This window comes from Pezoporus occidentalis, unplaced genomic scaffold (genome assembly GCF_034315485.1).
Source record: "Pezoporus occidentalis ecotype Australia unplaced genomic scaffold, CSIRO_AGI_Poc_V1 ctg89, whole genome shotgun sequence".
NCBI classification, from domain to species: Eukaryota; Metazoa; Chordata; class Aves; order Psittaciformes; family Psittacidae; genus Pezoporus; species Pezoporus occidentalis.
The window spans coordinates 1218865-1240000 of NW_026916253.1; the positions used below are offsets into that span (position 1 = coordinate 1218865).

The 21136-nt window shown below is 37.9% G+C and overlaps 1 long non-coding RNA gene across 2 annotated transcripts in view; it reads right to left on the reverse strand.

Annotated features, from left to right (window-relative positions):
• Positions 1-203: 203 nt before the first annotated feature.
• Positions 204-21136, reverse strand: part of LOC134156676 (uncharacterized) — a 52332-nt gene continuing 31399 nt past the window's right edge. The window contains exons 2-5 of one of the 2 annotated variants that reach the window (XR_009962018.1): positions 19968-20087; positions 10921-11149; positions 1864-1972; positions 204-1644 (exon numbers count right to left, since the gene is read on the reverse strand). This is a non-coding gene — a long non-coding RNA (uncharacterized LOC134156676). The remainder of the gene's footprint in view (positions 1645-1863; positions 1973-10920; positions 11150-19967; positions 20088-21136) is intronic. The other variant, XR_009962017.1, reaches the window with a different exon arrangement.

Sequence of the window (21136 nt, forward strand, 5' to 3'; positions counted from 1 at the left end):
TACAGAGCTAGTGCTTTGCAGTGGCTCACTCTGCCTATCTGAGGACCGCCCAGAACAAGAAACCTTAAGCCAGGATGTTTTGCATGTCGATGGGCAGGATAAGGCCACACCTTTGCAGCATGAACGCAACAAAGTCATACTGCTGGCTGTTAAGTATCATTTTATTTCCTAGCTAAAAAATGTTTGATGTTTTTCTTCCCTCTTTTCTTTTTTTTTTTTTTACAGTTATACATGACGTGTATTCATGCATTCCAGGTCTCCTTAACAATCTGCCTCTGTAGTTCGTTACAGTTGCTGTAATTGTGGCTTGTGGCTGAGGTGTGAGTCTCAGGGCCAGCAAAGAGCATGAGCCATCTGAATGGGAGGTTTCGTAGTGCAAAACTAGGTTAGTAACAAAATAAACAGAGGTAGCCTGCTATTTCACAGCAGAAAAGTCAACTGTTCCCAAGTCTTTCATGTAGCCATCACATCCATCACACCCATTTCATGCTTTCTCATATTTTTTATTAATGCTTGGTTTTGGATATGCAGTTCTCTGTCCTGGAATTATGAAGATGCCCATCTTCTGCACCTTTACTTTAAATGTTTGTTAGTCCATTTTGTAACTTTTCAGTATCACCTCCTCACCAGTTCTTCTACTGTCAAATGTAGAAATTAAACTCTGCATACGTGTTCTTGTATGGACTATGAAATAGAGTAACCCTAGAATGAGAAGGTTGGAAGTGCTTTGTATTTTTCAGGTGTTTAATCTAATCTCTCTTCCTGGTCAACTGGCTTAATCCCTTAGTCTTAAAGGATTAAGTGCTACCTATAGTAGATCTCATCCTGATGTCAAAAGATTTCCCTGGATGGCTGGTATCCTAAAGCCCAAAACCAGAAAAATAATCACTCTGCAAAAAGTCAGCATTGCTTTATTGAAACCTCCATTTGAACAGTTAGGAGAAGCATCACGGCTCTATTTATCTCTTAAGACCACTTTCTTAATCACTACTCTTTTTATCTCCTAAGACCCGCTTCTTAACGGCAATAACAGGAGAGCACTGGGTATTTTTCAGCCTGAGAACTTTCATCACAAAAAAATGATAAGATTTCCTCTTAATTGTTAATCTGAATCCATTTAAAAATGAAAAATAGTGGTCTTTTGTTTATATTTTTCAGTAGTGATTAAAAGAAGTGATTCTTTAAACAAAAAATGGAGAAGGAATTTTTTGAAGCATATTAGGATTCTCTTCAAAAGACTAGACATTTCTTTTTGTGGGGTATAAGACACCCATTAGGAGGCCACTTTGATAGCATGTTGGGTTTTGTCAAATGAATGCCCTTTAAAAGCAGCCCAACGGAAAACAATGGGGCAAAAAAAGCAAGAGCCCTGTTTCCAAAGATAACTGGGCAGGTGTTTAGCCGTGGCCCATGTTATGGGAACACTTTAAGTAGACGGTCCTGCACAGGTTATAAACAAACTTGCCCCATTTTCAATGGCTGTTTTATCACTCTGGTGGCCCAGTAGGCGTTTTGATATTGATATCAGAGCTACCATGTTTCCAGATAGTGTCAGGTATGCATATCCAAACTGCCTTATTCCTTTGAACAGTAGCAAGGAAAAGCTTGAGGCTGATTGCTGTGCTGGGCACTGAGCTTCTGGAACTTTATTAAAAGCAAAAAAAAAAAAAAAAAAGTATCTGAGCACTAAAGACAGCCCCTGAGGTTAAAGGCAGATGAGGAAAGTAAAGTTGCTTTTGTGTGAAACCAGAGGCCACCACAGCCCCACTGCCTGGTTTGCTTTGGGGGTCGTTGTGTGCCACCAGCTTCATTGGTAAGATGCTTTCCATGTTTTGTGTTGCTGCAGGTTGGGTGAAGTCTTACCTCAGATGTCTGTGGTGTGCCAAGAGCACATTGCAAGTGGATCATGGCCTGGACCTGTGTCTCTTCTCTTTCTGATACTTATTCATTTTGGATGCTGCAGGATCAGGCTCTACAAATTAGAAAATGAATGAAGAGCTTGATTAGAGCTTTAAATGGGATTCTTGAGACTTTTGTTTGTACCTGAGGCAGCACGTATGCTGAAATTAAACAGCAACCACTTTTGGCATGGTTCCTCTGTTCATATAATCTCTCTAGCAGACAGTGTTTTCCTACTGTAAATTTCTCTCATATGTATTTATTTATTTATAATCGGAAGCACCATATGTGCATATAGGGTTCTGGGGAGTAATCAGGGCCATGTTCAGTCCAGCAATGCCATGGTCATTCTGTCCCACCAAGGCATGGAGGGAATTTGGGCTTGCTACCTTCCTTGTTCCTGTCTGATTTTAGTTAGTGTTGCTGTGATCTGGGGCTCTTCTGGGAGCTTACTGACCTACTTATGGGTTCTGTAGCCCCTCCTGGATGTAAGCAAGGAACATGAGAAGTCATCATGAGGTCCTCTGCTGTCTTCTTCCAGTGTCCAGCCCTACCGTTCCTGAGGAGCCCATCTCTACCTGTTGCTCTAGCTGCTGTCTCAGGCAATGTTCCTCCTTCCTTCCAAACAAGCCTTCCCCATCTCTTAAAAGGACACTCTTCAAAGGTCATGGGTGACTGACACTCTTTTAAGCAACAATCTGAACATTTTATAATTAAAACAGTGTTGATATGAGGGTATTTGTCTTGCAATAGAGAAATCAGGAAAAAGAATAAAATGAGGTCAATGAGGAAAAGAGAGAAAAAAGGGACAAGAATTACAGAGACTGGCACTGACTGAGGAGGGGAAAGCTGCTGGGAAACCTTGAATGCCGCAAGAGTTGGAAGAAGGGAGAGACTCTGACTGGAAGAAAACTAAAGGTTAGAGGCAGTCCCTGAGCACTGTAGTGTGTTTTCCTGGAAGGGTGAAGCCTGCCTTGTGGAATGCTTCATCTCAGAGGGAAAGCAAACACTGTCCTGGGCTCTGCCTCTGGGCTGTTTGTTTTGGTCTTTGCAGATCGTATTTAACATTGGGCAGTGGCATTGCTGTTGCTTTGTCAGGCTGTCAAGACCACTGGGAAATGCAAGCTGATTCAGCTTGAAGTGTATTCCTATATCCTTAAACATTTTTCCTTTTTTTTTTTTTTCTGTAGACAGTAAATTCAGCTTTTGCATGTGATTTTTACTTCATGACAAGGTGTGATGAAGTGCTTAAGTATTTCTGTAAGTTTAAAATTATCTTTACAATGTCCCCCGTTAAGATTTCTGACAATTGCTGTTAATCTTTAGTCCAGGGAAAAAGGCTTTTTCCACACCATATGGACTACACCAGATTAATTTGCTGCCTGTTGTCCTTCATGGGACATGAGGCACATTATGTTGAGTGATAGATTGTCTATGGATGTGTCATAGCAAGAGCATGTTGGCATATACACACAGTTGACAAAGTCCTGCATACCTACATTTAGTCAATGTACTTACCTGAGGTGTATTTTGCTATTTTATTTTCCCTACTGCCCTTAGCATGCATTTTCACATTCCCATTTCACTGGCTCCATGAACCATTGCTAGGCTGGAGATCAGCTTCTTGTGCAGTGTGCTCAGTGAAGTCTCCTATTTCTCAACTGCAAATCAGTGCAAATGTGGGCCATTAAAGCCATGATTGACTCCAGACTAAGGTTTCACTCCCAAACAGTTTATGCACTATTGAAGGCTAGGTTTTTTGTTCTTTGATACTTGTGTTTTGTAAGAGCTTCCTGGCAACATCAGTAGTGCAAAGTCAATTTTTTATTAGTTTATTTCTAATAAAGAAGATAATTTTGTGGCCAGAGAGTTGAGACCCAGAAGCTCTGTTGTGTCATGAAAAAGACTATATTTTAATGTGTGGAAATATTTCCAGGGTGTGGTCTGTTTGTGGATCATTTGTTTTAAACATCCAAAGCTACATGGTGCTAACAGTATGTGATCAAGGTGCTTGTACCAATGTAGTTTTTGTGGATTAAAATATGGGAAATAGGTTGCCATTCACAGGTGAAACATAGCTCTTGAAACGATCACACAATCCTGTTTCCATGAGTAATACACAAACGGGTCAGAAGATTAACAGGGTGTTGTGTTCCACAGTACAGAATGCTGAAGTTTGCTTCAGTGGGATCAAAATACATGCAGAATTTTAACAAAGTCTATAAATTAAAAAAAAAATAAAAATCATTTCCCCTTTCAGAATTGTGGTGTCTAGCATTGAAAATCAATTCAGATATTTATATCCTGTAGCAGTTGATTTCTAAGCAATTAGAGTAGAACCAAAGTATTTGCAAGTTTTGTATTTTCTTCTGTTGTTTGCTGCTTCTTGGATAATTTTATCCATGAAGACTTCTTTACCACTCTGTCTTGCTGACTCAGCTGAGTTAAAATTAAAGCATAAAATGAAATGTTTATTTAATCATGGTGATGTTCTTAAAAACTTGAGAGATTTTTTTGTATCACTAAAGAAGTGACTTTAAAATTTCCTGAACTTCTTAAAATGCATCCTCAAGATTGATAATTAATGAAGATATACTAAACAGTAAATCAGCATTTAGGCTGTATTTGAATAATTAGAAATTTAGACTAAATTATCCTAGTGTGTCCAATATGCTTAACTTCATGATTTTAAAAAACGTCTCATAAAATGATCAGATCTTTTGTACAAAATTATTTCTACCTGATTTAAATTCTGGGAATGCAACATCTTTAGCTATAACATTTTTTTTTGTGAAAAGAAGAAAAAAAACTATTCGGTGTTCAAGACTTTTGTACAAAAAGTATAAAAGAATCTTAATGGGGAGGAAAACTGAATCCGACAGTGAAATTCACACAGATTGGTTAATTACACAAATTTTAATTCATGCACAACCTCTGACCAGATTTCATTCTCCTGCTTGACTCTTTGTAGACTTGCATCTTGTCGCTATAGCAAATCAAAGACTAACCAGTAGCAGTAATTTTAGACAGTTCCCTGATACAGTGAACTTTGCCAGACAAGAATGTACTTGACTCTAGATCCAAAACTTTGCTCTTGATATGTATAATTCTTCATACTATATCTGAGAACCACTGGTCATGGTAAAGCAAATGAAGTGTTAATTATCCAGAAAGAGCTCAGTTCTGCTCAGTGATGAATAGACTGCCCAGATTCAGAAATGGACTTATTTATGTGATTAAAGTTAAGCACATGCTTAATCTCATTGATCTCTAACATCAATAATGGTTTACCAATTCAGAGCTACAGTTGGTGTTGCAAACACAAAGGAGAGACGAATGAGTGGGGTCTCTGTCTTGACTTTGCCCACTGCATTTCTTGTGCACTGGGAGGTGCCAACAAAACCAGGTTATTGCTTGGAGATGGACTTCTGGGAATTCTAAATTCTTTATTATTGTTGGTCTTTCCATTTCTTGTTTCTCAAGTTATGGGTGAAATTTGGTCGTTAATGTTTTGAACCAAATAGATTTGGTGGAAACTGCTCAAGTGAGGGAATGCAAGCTAGGAATAAACACACTGGCAGCAATCTTGATGACAGAGAATATTAAAATAGAAAAATTACAAATGAAAAAGAAAAATTCTAGGGCTGGATATCAATCAATAACATGCATTTGTAGCCTCCTTTAAAGGTGGAAATAAATAGAGATATAATGGTGCCCTCTAGACCTGGTGCTTTTACCAGCGTCTATGTGTCCCTGGCATGCTTGGAAATATAAATGCCATAGCACCAATATCCAATAACATTTGAGTGCAAGTTCATTTATGTTCCTTAGATGTGGGACATAAAACTGACATATACTGCTGGAAAGCTAATTTTGTCTCCCTGGGGGGGTTATTTTTCAGGACTTCTTTTTTGTTTCTGAAGTATTTCTTCTGTAGAATACCCTTTATCTGTTCTTAAAATGCACTAGAGAGGCAAAAAAAAAAAACACCCCAAAACCTTCTCTAGGATACTCACCTTTGGTTTTCTGTTGCAATTATCCTTCTTTGGCTGAGAAATAGCTCTTTCCAAATATTTTCTCAGCAGTGCGTATTAACACCTACAGTCACCTTTCATAGCTTTGCTAGAAAAATCTTTATTCCCAAAGCATCTGTGCTGGAGTACTAAAAGCACAGACACTTCTAACCATTTTAGATAATGGGCTGAGGAGAAAACAACTCACTATTCACACAGGAGCTTTCATCATTGATAGAACTGCAGTGGTTTCATTGAATGGAATTCAGCTTTAACATTTTTTTTTATGTGTAGTGTAACCTCAAACATAAGCATGCTTGGTTAGCCTCAAGACTGTTGATGAAGCAAGAAAGGTACCATTGTCTACCCACCTTTAATATTAATGGAATTAAATAAACCTACTTTGGTTCCATGGTCTTCAGTTAGGAAAAAAAATCCCAAAGTTAGAACCATTATAGTACATTAATATCTATTTCCAAACATGGAGGGGTGGCGTGAAAAATCCCTTGAAGATATTTCCTGCATGAAGGTTTACTTTGGGAGGAAGGAAAGATAAGAAAACCTCAGGGAAGAAACTACACTGACTTTTGTAATGAGCTGTGTTCCAGCTATATAGATCTCAATATCCTAAAGCCAGTTTTTGGGTTGAGGATTAATGCTTAGTTTTGATGACACTGTATTAGAGAATGTGCTGTGTCAAGAATACATTTCTTCTTAATTGCCAAGAGATTACTAATAAACTCATCCAATTACTGGTACCATGTTTTGTGAAGGTAGCTTAGAAGGGAAAATAATATTGACAGAAATCAATGCCTCAAAGGTAATATGAACATCAGATTTATGTGACGATAAGAGACAATCGACCAATCCTGGAATGTACAAACTAACCAAAACTGCTTGGTTCTGAAAGTTTTTCATAGAGTCAAAAGCAGACTGACATTTTTAACCCAATACCTTCACAAAGGTTTATAAAACTTTCTGGACTAGTTTGAGGTTAGTTATCATGAGATATGCATAGATTTATGTTTGGTGATGAAATTATACTTGAATTTCATTTGAATTGCAGAGCTCAAACAAGTCAAGTAGCATATGAAACCTGACCATTTGGTTATTTATCCAGGTAGAAGAAAAAAACATGCAGGTACTCTGAGGAAAGTTAAAATGCTACTGGTTTTTATTCCTCTGCTCTCTATTTAGTGAGTGATAAACGCTGCTGCATTCCTCAGCCTATTTCTTTTGTGTTCTTGGTTACCATACAGCATATGCAATATACAGAAAAACACAAACATTTCCTGCTTTTTTTTCTTGGCAGTTTTCTCAATTCGGTATTTTGGAATTAAAATGAAATAGTGTGAATCAATGTAGAGCACACAGAACACCACGTTTCTTGATCCTCTGATGAGCATTTTTAGAAAAAACTGCTGAAATATGCATCATAATCAATCTGATGAACAACCAATGAAAAAGGCTTTTAAATATTTAAGAATTTCTGTGTTGTAGCACATTTTTTTAAAATGAGACTGCAAGTTCCTATAGACAGAGAAGTCCTCCACAGAAGACTTTTGCATCAGAAGGCTTAAAATGCCTAATACAATCTTGTTTAAATTGGGATCTACTGTGGCCTCTCTGAAGTACACTGATGACCCTGTTTCAGCACCCAGGGAGTGACCACCACTGCTCTTTCCATCCTCCAGGGAGACTTGCTCTTGGTTGCCCTAGCAGTCCCTGAGCATCTGCCTCAATTTCCTCTGTTGTTCTTGTAGCAAATCTTTCTCTAATTGCTCATAATTTCACCCTAGCCATGCATGACATCTTCTGGAGCATCCTCCCAGCCAGCATCCACCTGCATTGCTCCCAGGATGGTCTGCAGTAATGCTGGATTGGGTATTGCTCACCTCTGTGTGTTCCTGCAAACTCCCCAGCGTCATGGGGTAATCCAATTTCTAAACACAAGGCATAATTGATATTAAAGCACTTTAAGCAACAGTGCAGCTTTGTAAATAACAATTCGTCATCATAGAAAGTGATTTTTGCAAGGCGAGGGCTTGAATAAGGCAATGTTTTTGGGTGATGCTTTAGTGAAGAGATTTTCTGGACATCTGTGATTTACCTGTTACTAATATTATGCTATTTAACAATCAGGAAGCAGTGCGTAAGAGCAATAATAGTAATCTTAGTTAGAATGGTATTGATGAAAGTACCCTTTAATTCACTAATTATGACAGCTAAAAGGCATTTTCACATTCAGAGTTAAAATCACTGTATCTGTATTTTTACCTCACTCTTCCAGCTGCAGAACTCTCTTTCTAACATGTTTTTAGTCATGTTATGCAAATGCCTGTTTAAATTACTAGGAGTATTTGTTTTCTATTTCTGCCCTGTAAAACATAATTTTAATACAAGTTATTTGTGAAATGCACATTGTAAAAGGAAATCAGGTTTCAGATGGCATTTCTATGATAATTTTACTGCAAATGTTGACCATGTTTTTGTATTTCTCTGTAAAAGGTAATGCAAGCTGTGCATAAGGCATATTTCAAAGATCTAATATTGTATGTGACTAAATTAGCGAAATAGCATTGGCTTCCCTTTGAACAGTTAGTCTAGCACTAATCATATGGCATAAAATAGATCACCCCCTTGCATACATTTTGTGGCACACGGTGCTGAACATAGCCCTGTTGCAAAGGTCGAGTGCCCATTCCCTCTCTCCCTGCCTGGCACAGGAGCTTGGGGTGTTCACCCCAAATGAACATGAGCTAAAGGCCAAACAGCTGAGCCTGTGGAAATACACACGGTTGGCACCATGGTGTGGGTGGGTGTAATGCATGTAAATGGCAGGTAACAAATGCATGAGCAAGTAAGTCAAGGTGAAGGGTGTGCTGAATACCTAAAAACTGACTGCGGTGCTCTGCCAGCATGGGGAGAAGGAGGGGGGAAACTGGGGAGCCTATCAAGGTTTAGCCCCTGGGAAAGTGCTTAGGAAATTCCCAGCCAGATCTTCGTGCTGCCTTGTTAAATGCAAAAAAAAACGGCAATTAAAATCACACTTCCTACTTCAGATTGATTTGTTTAATAAAAAAAGGTTAGTTGCATTTAAAAAATGTATGGGCAAGTTTGCTGCATGTGGGGAGAATAACGGATATTGCTGGCAAGAGATTGCTCTTAATAAAACATCTCCGTTTCAATGGCATGCTGTATTTTTACTTGGCTTGATCTTCAGCCTCAGAATCCAAATGGAAATTTTTTGAAACAAAAGGGGGTTTCTGGAGGTGGTATCCTGTTGTTTGTATCTCTGTCGCACTTTTCAACCAAATGATTCGTACTAGACTGAAGTTTGACAAACCCGCTGTAGTGTCACAAAGATAAAGCTTCCTCATAAAATCAAAAACATATAGCAGATGCATGTTTTATTGAACATTACTAAAAATAGCATTTTAAACCCTGACTCTGTCTGTAATGCTCTTTAAGTATCTTTTGAACACTGCCTTCATTATTAAGTCTCTGAGCTTCTGAAATAAATTTCTGTTTTTTTCTCTTCCACAGATCTTATTTTCCCAAACAGTTGATGTTTGTTTCCTATTTTGCATGCATGTGTGGTGAGTGAATCGTCAGTCAGCTGATGGCTGTTCAGTTGTGTCAGACAAGATCCCAATACAACGTCCGTAAGCAAATTTCAGACCCAGTACCATGAATACACTTTGAGATTCTTAAAGAATCTCAATAGAAACTAAGATGACATGTTTTGCTGTTTGGCAACTTGATGATCAATGTTAGGGTGAGGGGAGAAGTGTGCTGTCTTCCTGTTGTCATCCCCATGCTCACCAGTGTGATGGAAACTACCCCTTCTAGCTTTGTGCTTTGCCAAGAGCAAGGAAGGTGAAATACAAGATGCATGAGTCTGCTGGGTTTGCAAAAAAAGGGGGCTCAAAAAGTGCTAAGAAACTGAGGACTGGGAATTGATATAAACCAGTTAGTAGAAAACATAGAGTCAAGATTTGGTTGGGTAAAATAGACAATTGAATGAATAGTTCTGTACAATCAAATATGTTATTGGTCTTGCATGACATTATAAACAGCACTTGCTGAAACAAGACATGAAAAGCTACAGTTTTATGATGTTGTGGCTTAAAATACAGCTATAAATGGCAGATAATTTGCTTTAACAGATAACAGATTCAGCTCAAATATTGCATTTCCTCCCCTTCTGAAACATTCCTCTTATGGAAAAAGACACCATGCACACGTTCTTTTCTTTTTGTTAAATCCAGTTTAGCACCATCGGTGACAGAAAACTCCTTTCTCTTGCTGAATTTTCCATCAGGCTGATAGGCGAAAGCTTTTAGCACCCATTTTTGCTATTTGCTTTTAGCTTTTCAGTTCATTTTATAAGTAAGTTTTGCTTATTTTACTTCTAGAGTTGCAATCTGAATAAACCATGGTGCTACTTCTAAAATTTAGCTACCTACACAGATAAGCAAAATTAAAGGGGCTGTGTATAGAATTGCTTATTTTTGGTAGTCTGCAAGAAGAGAAACCACATACACAAACCCACAATTCTTTTGAGAAAGAAAAAGTCCTAACTGGAAAACAGTAATCTTGTAGGAAGGTCTCTAAGCTAGGAATTTGAAAGGTTTGTAAGCATGGGCAGGGTAAGAGCAGTTCCGATTTAGCTCACAGAGTTTGCAGCCTTTCAGCCTGGTAGGTCTTTTGGATGTGCTGCTTCTGCTCCCCTTGCAACCTGGGACGAGTCTTACGGCTATGAAATTTATTTTATACCCATTGCCTTCTAGCTTCCACAGTTTCACAATAGTGGGTCTTTGGACAATGTGGAGGCACTTGTTCTCATTCAGGGCTATATATGTGCCGTATCAAAAATCTGAACTGCTATATTAGATAATATGCAAATAAAAAAATCCCCACATATCTAGCAAGACATATTAGCTGGCAAATATTTTGGAGCTAGAAGGCTGAAAATAAATAATACATATGCTCTAAAAAAGCTTACAATAAACCGAGTCTTGACTTCAAGCAAGTTTTGAGCAGCTCTTTGGTTGCAAATCAGTTTGGTTACTAATGTGTCAGCATAGGTGATCTCTAGAAGCACATGAAATTCTGTAGTATCACAGTCTCTGTGCTTCAGGAAAAGTGGAAATGCAACTGAATTTGGGTTGGTTGTCTTTCACAGCATCCTGTGGACTGGTCTGGTTGAATGGAGCCCAAAGTCCTCGAGTCTCCTAAAAGAGGATGATATATTAAGACAAGAGTGTATTACGCAGGAAGACGTTAACAATGAATCTCAAAACTTATTGTGAATGTTAAAATCATACTGACTAAAATATACTGAGGTTAAAATACAGGGTAACTTTACAAATCACTATTAATTTCTTTGGCTTTCATTGCAATAACATTGATTAAATTCATTAGATTCCTTTCTAAATCTATATTTCAGTTTTAGAGTTGTCAGTTTCTGTTAATGACAATTTTGCCCATCTGTTCTAACATGAAAATGAGTCTTCATGCAGTAGACATGATAGATCTCTGATAGTTGAAGAAGTAAGAATCTTAAAGGTATTTCATTTGGATTAGATCCACTCTGATGAAATTCACCCTTGAAATTAAGCCTAGTACTAAAAACTTTTAACTGTATAATCAAAAAACAAATGTGTCATATCCTGTCACTTAGGCCACTGTCTATTTCAAAATTTATCGAAAAAATTTCAAAACATTCCCACACATTCTCTTTCTAGCGACAGAGCCATAATTTTGGGTGTCAGCATATCAGAATCCATTGGATGTGATTAGAATCAGAATTAGTTTCTTTAATTTGGCCATTCAAGCAGTAGTATGACTACAGTAAGTCATTTTGCTAAGCCAGCCTTTGCTACCAAGCTGGGTTAGAACTTCTGTTGCAATCCAGGTTTAAAACTCCCGATCCTTGCCCAGGTCAATCTTCTGAAGGGGTTATTTTTCAAAGCAGTGTCTGAATTTTAAGCACACAAATCCAGTTAGCAAATAACAAGATTATGTTCTGTGCACTGCTTTAAAAATTTACCCCTAATATCCTAGAGATAGGAGCACAGCTATTGTACATGCCGCAAACAAGGTATAATTTAAATTGGTTTTAGTAAGCAGTTCCCTGCATTTGTGTAAAGCAATGTTATTCTGGGGAAAAAATGATCTGCTAATTATTCAGTCTAGAAAAATAAACACATCCATTAAAGGCTAGAGTGCATATTAATACATGACCTCTGTAACCATAGTGTTTGATTTGCAAAACTTCTAGAAAATTTTGTATCCATTAAATATATATGGAATTGGATTTTGTCTTTATCACTGAAACTTACCAAGCATACACTGGCTCAAAGTCAGCACATTTTGCATTGCCTTGTAACAAAGGAGATGGTTCCTACCGTGTGCTTCATTACTGCTTTTTGTCTTAGACTTCTCTTGACATACAGAATATAGCTGGGAAAATCAGACTAAGGAAGCTCCTACAGGACCAGATTTCTAATTTCTAAATACAAACTACTGAAAATTTAGCTTTTCAAGTGTAATACTTCTAACAAATTAAAAATCAACAGAAATATTATGCTTCTATGTTACCTGTTCAAGTGTATAGAATGTACAAAAACTTTAATCAAATACTCAGGTTTGCTCAGTTTTAAATTGTGTTAGTTTAATAGTTTCTATTCTGCTGTTTATATTAATGACATATTCCCATCTAAATATATTGCAGTGCTGAAAAGCCATCAAAACATTTCTAAGGTTGAATGAGTGCAGTTGCATTCATGATTTTCTAATAAAATGATCTCTTTCTATTGAACTGCCTCTTTTATTTTTTTTTTAAACAGAGATTGAGATTGTATAATATATATACATAGTTATAGGAGCATTATAAATACAAACTGTAGCTTCATTTACTGTCTGAATGTTTGATTTCAGTTTATAACTACACAGTGGGCTGAGAAATGTGAGTTACTGTACATAAAACATGAGAGCAAAAGAAAGAAGAATAAAAAATGAAAGATGCATTTGTTTTTTTTTTTACGTATTGATTACAAGTCTTACTATTTGAAGAAGCAACTGATAATTTGTTAATAGTGATTTTTTTTTCCAAGAACTGGTGTTTCTAAAAATGATTTTAATCTATTTTCCCTTTCCTCTTTCACAGTCCAGTTTACATTCTCTGCTCTTTAATTCTGGCCTCTTTTGCAGGCATTTGGTATTTGTAGTATATGTATAAAAGCAGTTTGATATTGGCTAAATTTGGGCATAGTCCGTGTTATGAATAAGAACATCTGCAATGGAATTAAAAGCAGCATTCACCAAAATCCAAGTGTGAAGTATCCCAGTTAAGCATACGATTCTGAATGCATAATTTAGTTGCCATATTTTGTTTCTTTCCTCTGTGTGGAATGTTTATGAAATTCTCAGATTTATTAGGTATTTAGAATTTTCCTTTAATTTCTTACCGCTTTTTCCCCTCTGAGCTTTCTGTGCCTGTAGTTAATCTGCGCTTGGACTGGTCTCATGTCATTTTATTTTGTTTCTATTCGTGTTGGATGACTAGCCAGCCTATCAGGGATTTCAAATATTCAAATCAGCTGCAATTCAGGAACCGGCTATAGTTATTTGAGTTTAAAGTGTGTTTTCCTACTCATAAGTTCTGCTATTCAAATACTGGGGCACCAAGCAGTCCTAAATTGTACTTATCTTTAAAACCTAATGCCTGTGAATCTCCCCAAACACTCAGACACACACACATGCGTTCTCTCTCATTCCCTTTTTCTTATTTTCATGTTAATTGTTATGGGAAGATTTGGAAACTCTGGTTAATTCTCTGATTGCAACTATTTCAGCTGGTAGTTGGTCAGGGAAAGCAAACATGAGAAAACAAATCAGATGAGATCTCTCTACAGAGTGGGTGACAGCCCAGAATCTGTGCATAACCTAGTGAGACAAACACCAAACCAAAATATTTTGATGATGACCGAGCTGGGAAGCAGAAGGTAAGCACTTGCTGTGGAAAGCAAGGTTTGATGTAACTATGTGTATCTGTGTTACTGACCATCTTCCCTAGAAGTTTTAATTCAAGAAGCCAGTTCCTACCAAATTCAGCATGGGAGGGCTGGATCAAAAATAAAGTAGTTAGTGTCCTTGAAAATATAAGTCACTGGGTAGAGAAAAGAGATCCTGTTTCAAGCAGAAGATGGCTTGTATCGCTCACAGACACTGCCCCAGCAAAACACACATTCTGTCTGGATGGTGGTGGCTGGGGTGAAACATCAGATGAGTATAGATGCTACCAACGCTTTCACTTGGTGTGATGTCAGTCATCTGGTTTGTGATGAATTCATTTAGAAAATAAGCTACTGGGAACCAGAAATGATTTGGTGTTTACCCATACTGAGGGCTTGGGTATAACAATAAATCCTTAAAGGAGCACAATAAATTGCACGACTAGTTTGTCAACTTAAAAGTGGTTATCACTAGGTTGTCTTACTTTTACATGAGTAAAACTGTGATCTGTTTAAAAATGTACTGAATTGAGAAAGGTGAGTTATGGTTTGAATTGTTTAAACACAGAATTCTGGCTTTGTTCTATTGGATGTGAAGAGCGTAACCAGGTTGTCTCACTTACAGGCACCTGACTTGCTTCCCTCCTGAGAGCAGAAGCACTTCCCAAAGGCAGATGGTCTTCCTCCACTACCAATTCATGTAGGCTAAACTTAGGTGCTCTGACTGCCCTTCTGCAGGGTGAGTATCCTCCCACATACAAACATGGAGGGAATAATAGGGTTTATCACGCAAATAAAATGGAAATAAGTAGCAAAATTCCCATGTGTCTGTCTGCTGTTTCATTCTTAATATTTAATTAAGAACATGGTATCTAGAATGTAATAAGAACTGAGTGATAGTTACAAATACTTACTGTGTTTAAAGTTTAGGAAAGCTTTCAAAGATCTACCCACAAGTCTGTACCGAGGTGCCAATAGAAAGGCTTTACACCATTGCGTGAATTGAATATGATAATCTGATCTGCACTCCTAATAGTGCTGCTCTGCTAAACAGACTGTTCTAATCAGATAGAAATGCTAATATATATAAAATCTTTACCCATTTAAAAATAATAAAATATTTTGCTCCTATTAATTCTGATTGTGCTAGTAGAACACACAATCAACAATGTTATGCAAATAGTTGTTTTTGCAGTTGAAATCAATAACTTATTTTCTTTTGTAATAGACAAAAATATAGAAAAAAGATGTTATTATTAATTGCTTATAAAAATAAATCTTTGTGTGGGAAGCCTGCAGGTATTAATCTCATTATAAAGACTTTCCCTCAAAGTCTGTATGACCATTATTGTTCATGATTCGACCACTCAAGAAATCTTGCTATAGACTCCTATTTTGAAAGTATTTATTGGAAGCTGAATGAAATTAGTTCTTTATGAGCTAAGTAATTGTAAAGTTACATTATCCTGTGGAAAGAGATAACTGATAAAATCTGACAATTTCAATTTTAAAATGGCTGTGCCTTGCTACACTGAAGCCATGATAACCCTCATATTTATAAATCTATAGCTTACTGGCTACACATACATAGTCATGAAGTATCGGTTACGCTTCCTGATAAAATTACTTTAAATATTGATTATAAAATAACCTGCTTTTAAAAAAAAAACATGCTGCTTGCTCATGCATATGGTATTTTTCACTTTATTTGAATTCCTGTATCCCTAATTCCTTTCTTATTTTTGTTTTGTTCTCTTGAACAGCCATTGTTCAACTTTGTTTGACCAGTAAATGGGAGAAGCTTCACTAATTCAGTTTTAATGACAGCCCTGCACACGGCAGGTTTCTTGTCTGCTGAGGAGGAACATTGACACTTTGTTATGACTTGGTGCATCCAGCCTACACATCTTAGATAGTATTTTTCATCTCTTTAAACTGATGAGAAGTAATGGATGACTGCACTGAATATAGAGATAGTTCAAGCTAGTAACACAAACAACTAATGCTGTTCACTAGTCTACTGGTTATACCCTACCCTTGGAGGGCTTGCATGTAGCAATGACTTCTTGTGCTCATAGCTTCTCATAGTCTTTGAATGACTATGGAATCTTCTTTGTCACTGGTCATGCAGACTTGTCCTTGACTTGTGCCCTCAGCACCCAAGCAGACATCCTAATGGTGTCTCTTTGAAGAGGTACTATTCTCTTGCAGCTCCTTTCCACCTGCATAAACTAATAGGGGGCATATATTATTCCAGAAAAGGGCTGTTAGGTCTCCAGCAGTGAGGCTTGATCCACACTAAGGTAATTACTGTGTTTCTTTACCCTTGCCAGTGGTCCAAGATATACAGTGCTGACCCTGTGTCTGTGTCATTAACTTTGAAGTTGTGCCTGTGGATGTCAAAGCAGGATTGAATTTCATCTCCAAAATGATGATCTGGTTTCTGCTTTATTCACAACCAAATTGGGTACAAAATCATGATTCTTCCATAATTTTCTTCCGTGCTCTTTTCAGCAAGGGAAAATCAACAGATCTAGACTATATTGTCATAACTTCCATTCATAATAGAAGTATCTAATTTCCAGGATGTGTTCCGTGTTAAAGGCTACTGCTTTAAACTGAAAAAAAAAGAACCATTGAGACCTCAGGACAACTATAGCACCATAGCATTATCTATGTTGTGAATACATGTACTATTTAAAAATCCATCCCCCTCCAAAAGTTAGCCATATATCACAGCAGACTGTCCAAAGTGGCGTAAAACATCCAGCAGATCAGAAGCAGGAATTCCATTAAAATATTGTGTCTGTTTTTCTGCGTGTATGTGCAGGACAGCTGGGCCTGTTTTGATTTTTATAGAAAAACATAGCATCCAAAAGTCATAACTCCTTGTTATACACCGGGATTTACTCACATAACATTTTAAGGATGCAGATATTAATATGCATTACCACAGCAAGTTGGTGTTATGGGCTCCTTCTGCCTTAACTGCAGCCTCAGGAAGATGCTATCTGGCTGGGTCAGGGCTGGCCACATTTTCCATGGGAATTGTCAGAAACTTCCCAATTTCACTGTCAGTTCCAAAAAAGATATTATAATAAATACAGAAATCACCTCAGTTTATAGACTCTTTCCCAATTAGCTATGCTGGGGTGTGGTTAACGCAAACTAATCATACTCTGGAGTGCTAAAATGTACATGGTACTGCAGAGTGCCTTGCGTCTCCTGGGGTGTGATTATTTAATGATAATGATGCCCCCTGCAGAGGCACCTTATTGCTCTTTTGCAAAAACAATCTTTATTGAGGGGAATTAATTGCATTGTTGTTGATAGCAAGAAATAAGTTAATATTTTGAAATGAACTTTCTGGTTTGCACAGCTTAAAGGGGTGTTCGCACAATTATGTCAAATAAATGACCTGCTTTGAAAGTTTCTCTATATATTATGTCTGGATTCCAAAGCCACTCTGGATATACATTTTCTCTGAAGATTTAATTTCACTGGGAGTCTTGAAATACTCTCTGTTTCATGGGCACCTTGTGTTGCTGCCTAAAAACTGATCTCTTCAGGGTCACTGACTGTTTTCTAGTTAGAGGCAAATTTGCAGTTATGCCGGATTCCCACAGCATATTTACTCTATGCAAAGTATCTGAGAGCAACTTTTATGGTAGGGTTTTTAATTAGTGCAATGTATAAAAGCAGCACAGTTAATAAGGATGAAATTTGCTGGTGTGCTGACTTCTATGGAAGGCAATTGCCTCAGAGTCATGGTCATAGCCTAGTCTTAAATATCCATCCATATTATTGCACTGACACTACATAGATTTTGGAGGATGCAGCTCACAGTTCCCAACTGAAAGATACAAGCAGCAACATACACTTTACATACTCCTATTTACCCACTAATTTATCTCCAGAATAATCGCTAATTTACTTATCTCACTGCTAATGTTTGCTACAGTAGTTTGGGTTTTGTTTCTCACTTTATGGGAGTCTTTGCATCATTTTTATCACCTGCTTGCTTTTTTTATACTAATGGTTCAGCACATCAGCATTACAGTAATAATCTAAGTATATATTCATTGTAAAATCATGATTTACTGAAGCAGGATGGATGTATTTATCATGTATGCAACATCGCAACAAATGAAAATATCAGAAATATGAAGCCTCTTATCAACATATGTTTAGGCATACTTGAATGTGTAAGCATGAATACAGCTAAGCCTGTACTGCCCCTGCTCCTGGTGACCCAAGCATGATGTGGGTATCTGGGTAATGAGGGGGTTTTGCTGCTTTTAGATGCTTGGCATGCTCCTCCTTCTTGCTGGAGGTATGTGATCTCTGCTACTACTCTGGACTCTGGACCAGTGTCCAATTCCTGCCCCCCTGAGAAGGCATATGGTTCAGTCTGTGTATTGGGTTTGCATGGCAAGGGTTTGGTAGTGGGAGGCTATGGTATGGCTTTTGTGAGAAGATGATAGAAGCTTTTCCTGTGTCTGACAGTGCCAATGCAGCCAGCTCCAAGACGGACTCACCGATGGCCAATTCCGAGCCCATCAGCAACAGTGGTTTTTCATTTCATCTAATTTTGTTCATATAAAAATGGTTTCCGTGTACACAGTCCTAGTTGTAGTAAAGTAGAATTGGCTCACTAATATACAAGCATCCTGCCTTTCATCTGTATGAAACCAAGATCTTGGATCAGCTTCTATTTTAGATATAAAATATTAAAATCTGGATAAACTAATTTATGTTGTGTAAAAGCTGGTTGCTTCCTCTTCAAAGAGTGAATGGATATTCTGATTTTTTCCATCTTTCCAGCTGGAAAAACAGCTGAACATGTCATTGCTTGAGTGCAGGTTTCTTATTTGCAGAGAAAAAGGATGGACAATTACAACATGCATTTCAACTATTTCAGCCCCCTACGAAAAGAAAAGCTTATTTGATCTGGCTCCCATTAGCTCAGTCAGTAATAATACTATATATATATATATATATGTATATGTATATATATAAAAAGGCTACTTTTTTCAGACCTGTTAGACAAGGTCAGTCATTCTCTGGAGCTTTGTTTTAGTAGCTTTGATTGCTAGAAAATTAAAAAAATTGAAACTTTCAGGGATACTATGGGTGTTGACAGAAAGTCAAGGAAAAGAATAGGTATTTCTATTTCCAGAGAGCCATAGAAATTGGGAAAAGCAGTGCAGGTGCTGAAAGAGATGGTATGGATAACAGATGAAGCTGAGAGAAAAGATATTCCACAGGCTTTCAGGAAGACAAGGGAAGGCAGGAAGGGATTGGCAGTGGGAGCAGGTCCTTCCAGCTTCCCTGATCTGCCTGGCTCAGGAGATGACAGTGCTGTATGTATGTGAGCAGAAAAAATGAAAAGGGATAATCTAATACAGAGAACAAACCAGTCCTTGAAAAGCAAAGAAAGTAGCATTCAACCTTCAGGTGAAGAGTTGGCTCTGCATCCACCCATGTTTTATTTGTTTGGTGTTGCTGCCTGGTACCAGGTAGGTCTTTGGGAAAGAACTATTCACCCACGACCTGACTACCTAAGTATCAGGATCACAGCCCTGAGGACCCATTTCAGTAACAAATTGCTGCTTGGAGCAGTTTTGAGAAAGATGGTGCTCACAGGAACTCTCTGTAGATAGCCCCTTGGAAAAATATGTGTTTGGCTCAACTGATGTCAATGAACGAATGAGAAGTTGCCAGTGTTGCTGTGGGTTGCACAGTGTTTGGAAGGTTGTGGTTTATTTTTGCCTGGTTTTTGTTTGGTTTGGTTTGTGTAAGCTGTAGAAATCAGTGAGAGAAAAGCTTTTTTTAAGAAATTAGAACAATTATTAAGAAAAAAATAAACAACCTCATTAAAGGATCTTGTCTTTAGAAGATGCCTTTATTGGGAAATGCGTGCCTTGTCTGGATTGTCAGTCTTCACTATTTTTCCTATTGAGTTCACCTCAGATAACAAGCAGAGATGATCAGCTATTTCCCCACGAAATAGGAATAAGAAAGCTATCTCCACCTGATTCATTGGCAGTGTAGATGGATACTGGATCTATATGAAACTCCTTCTCTCTGGTAGATCAGTGTTTGAGGGATAGGGCTCTGAAAACCAAGACCATCAGAGGCAGAAAGGACCATTCTGGGGAAAAAAAGAAATCTATTATAAGCTGTGTTGCATACATGTGGTTTGTTTAATGTGTGGCATATAATGCAGTTACATCTCCTTACAAAGTCACTGCTTAGAGAGTAATATGAAAGGAAATCCTGATAAAAGGCACCAGGGTAAATTTGACATTGCATGTAGCAGTCAGGTTTGTGCATTGTAACTGGAGAGGACAACATAGTTGTTTATTCAGAGGGGAAAATGATGCTATAAATTTCAGGTATGAGACTAAAAAAACAATTAGATTTAATTTTAAAATCTCTTTCCCCTTTATTCCTGTCCATTTCAGCCACAGTCCTTGTTCGAGCTCTTCCCAAAGGAAAGAAAATCAGTGATCCTGTTCCATATGAGGGAGTGGGAAGCAAATGCAAATAGGGGAAGCAAGCGCCTCTGGACTCCAGATGTGATGCTCTGCAAGGCTTGTGTTGCCCCGTCTCCAGCAGCGATTCCTCTGCAGGTCTCATTAACCTTGTGAAATTGGGCAGGAAAAGGCCAAGAGCACGGTCCTTCCAGAGTCCTTCAACCTGCTCCAGGCTTCAGAAAGGGGTGAAGCTGCAGGATGGGGCTCGGTGTGTGCAGCCTTCCAGGGATTCTGTGATGAGTTGCCGTGAGTACTTGTTCCATGTCTGCCATGGAAGAGCCGTGCTCTTGGCTACAGAGCTGGGGTGCCCTGCAAACTATGGAAAACGCTTTCCAATCAAGAGAGAACTCTGTATACATAATAAACGTGTGATTTTTCTGATGGCTACCTATAGCAGAAATGCTGCAGAATAGGCTGTGTGTCTTGTCAGAGCACTTAAGTTAAATAGGAGCACTTTGTGTCATTGTTTTGATCTTCAAAATAAGAGAAAATTGAATGCAAAGAGCTGTAGGGAACTTTCAAAGGCACATGAGCAATTAGGAGCATAAGTCCTTTTGGCTGAATAATCATTTCTGAATATTTTTTCTTTTCTTGTATTCCTAACTCCTCTCAAATTACTGATGTCAGAATAGGTCTGGAAAAGCTTAGCTTCCTCAGGCTTTGT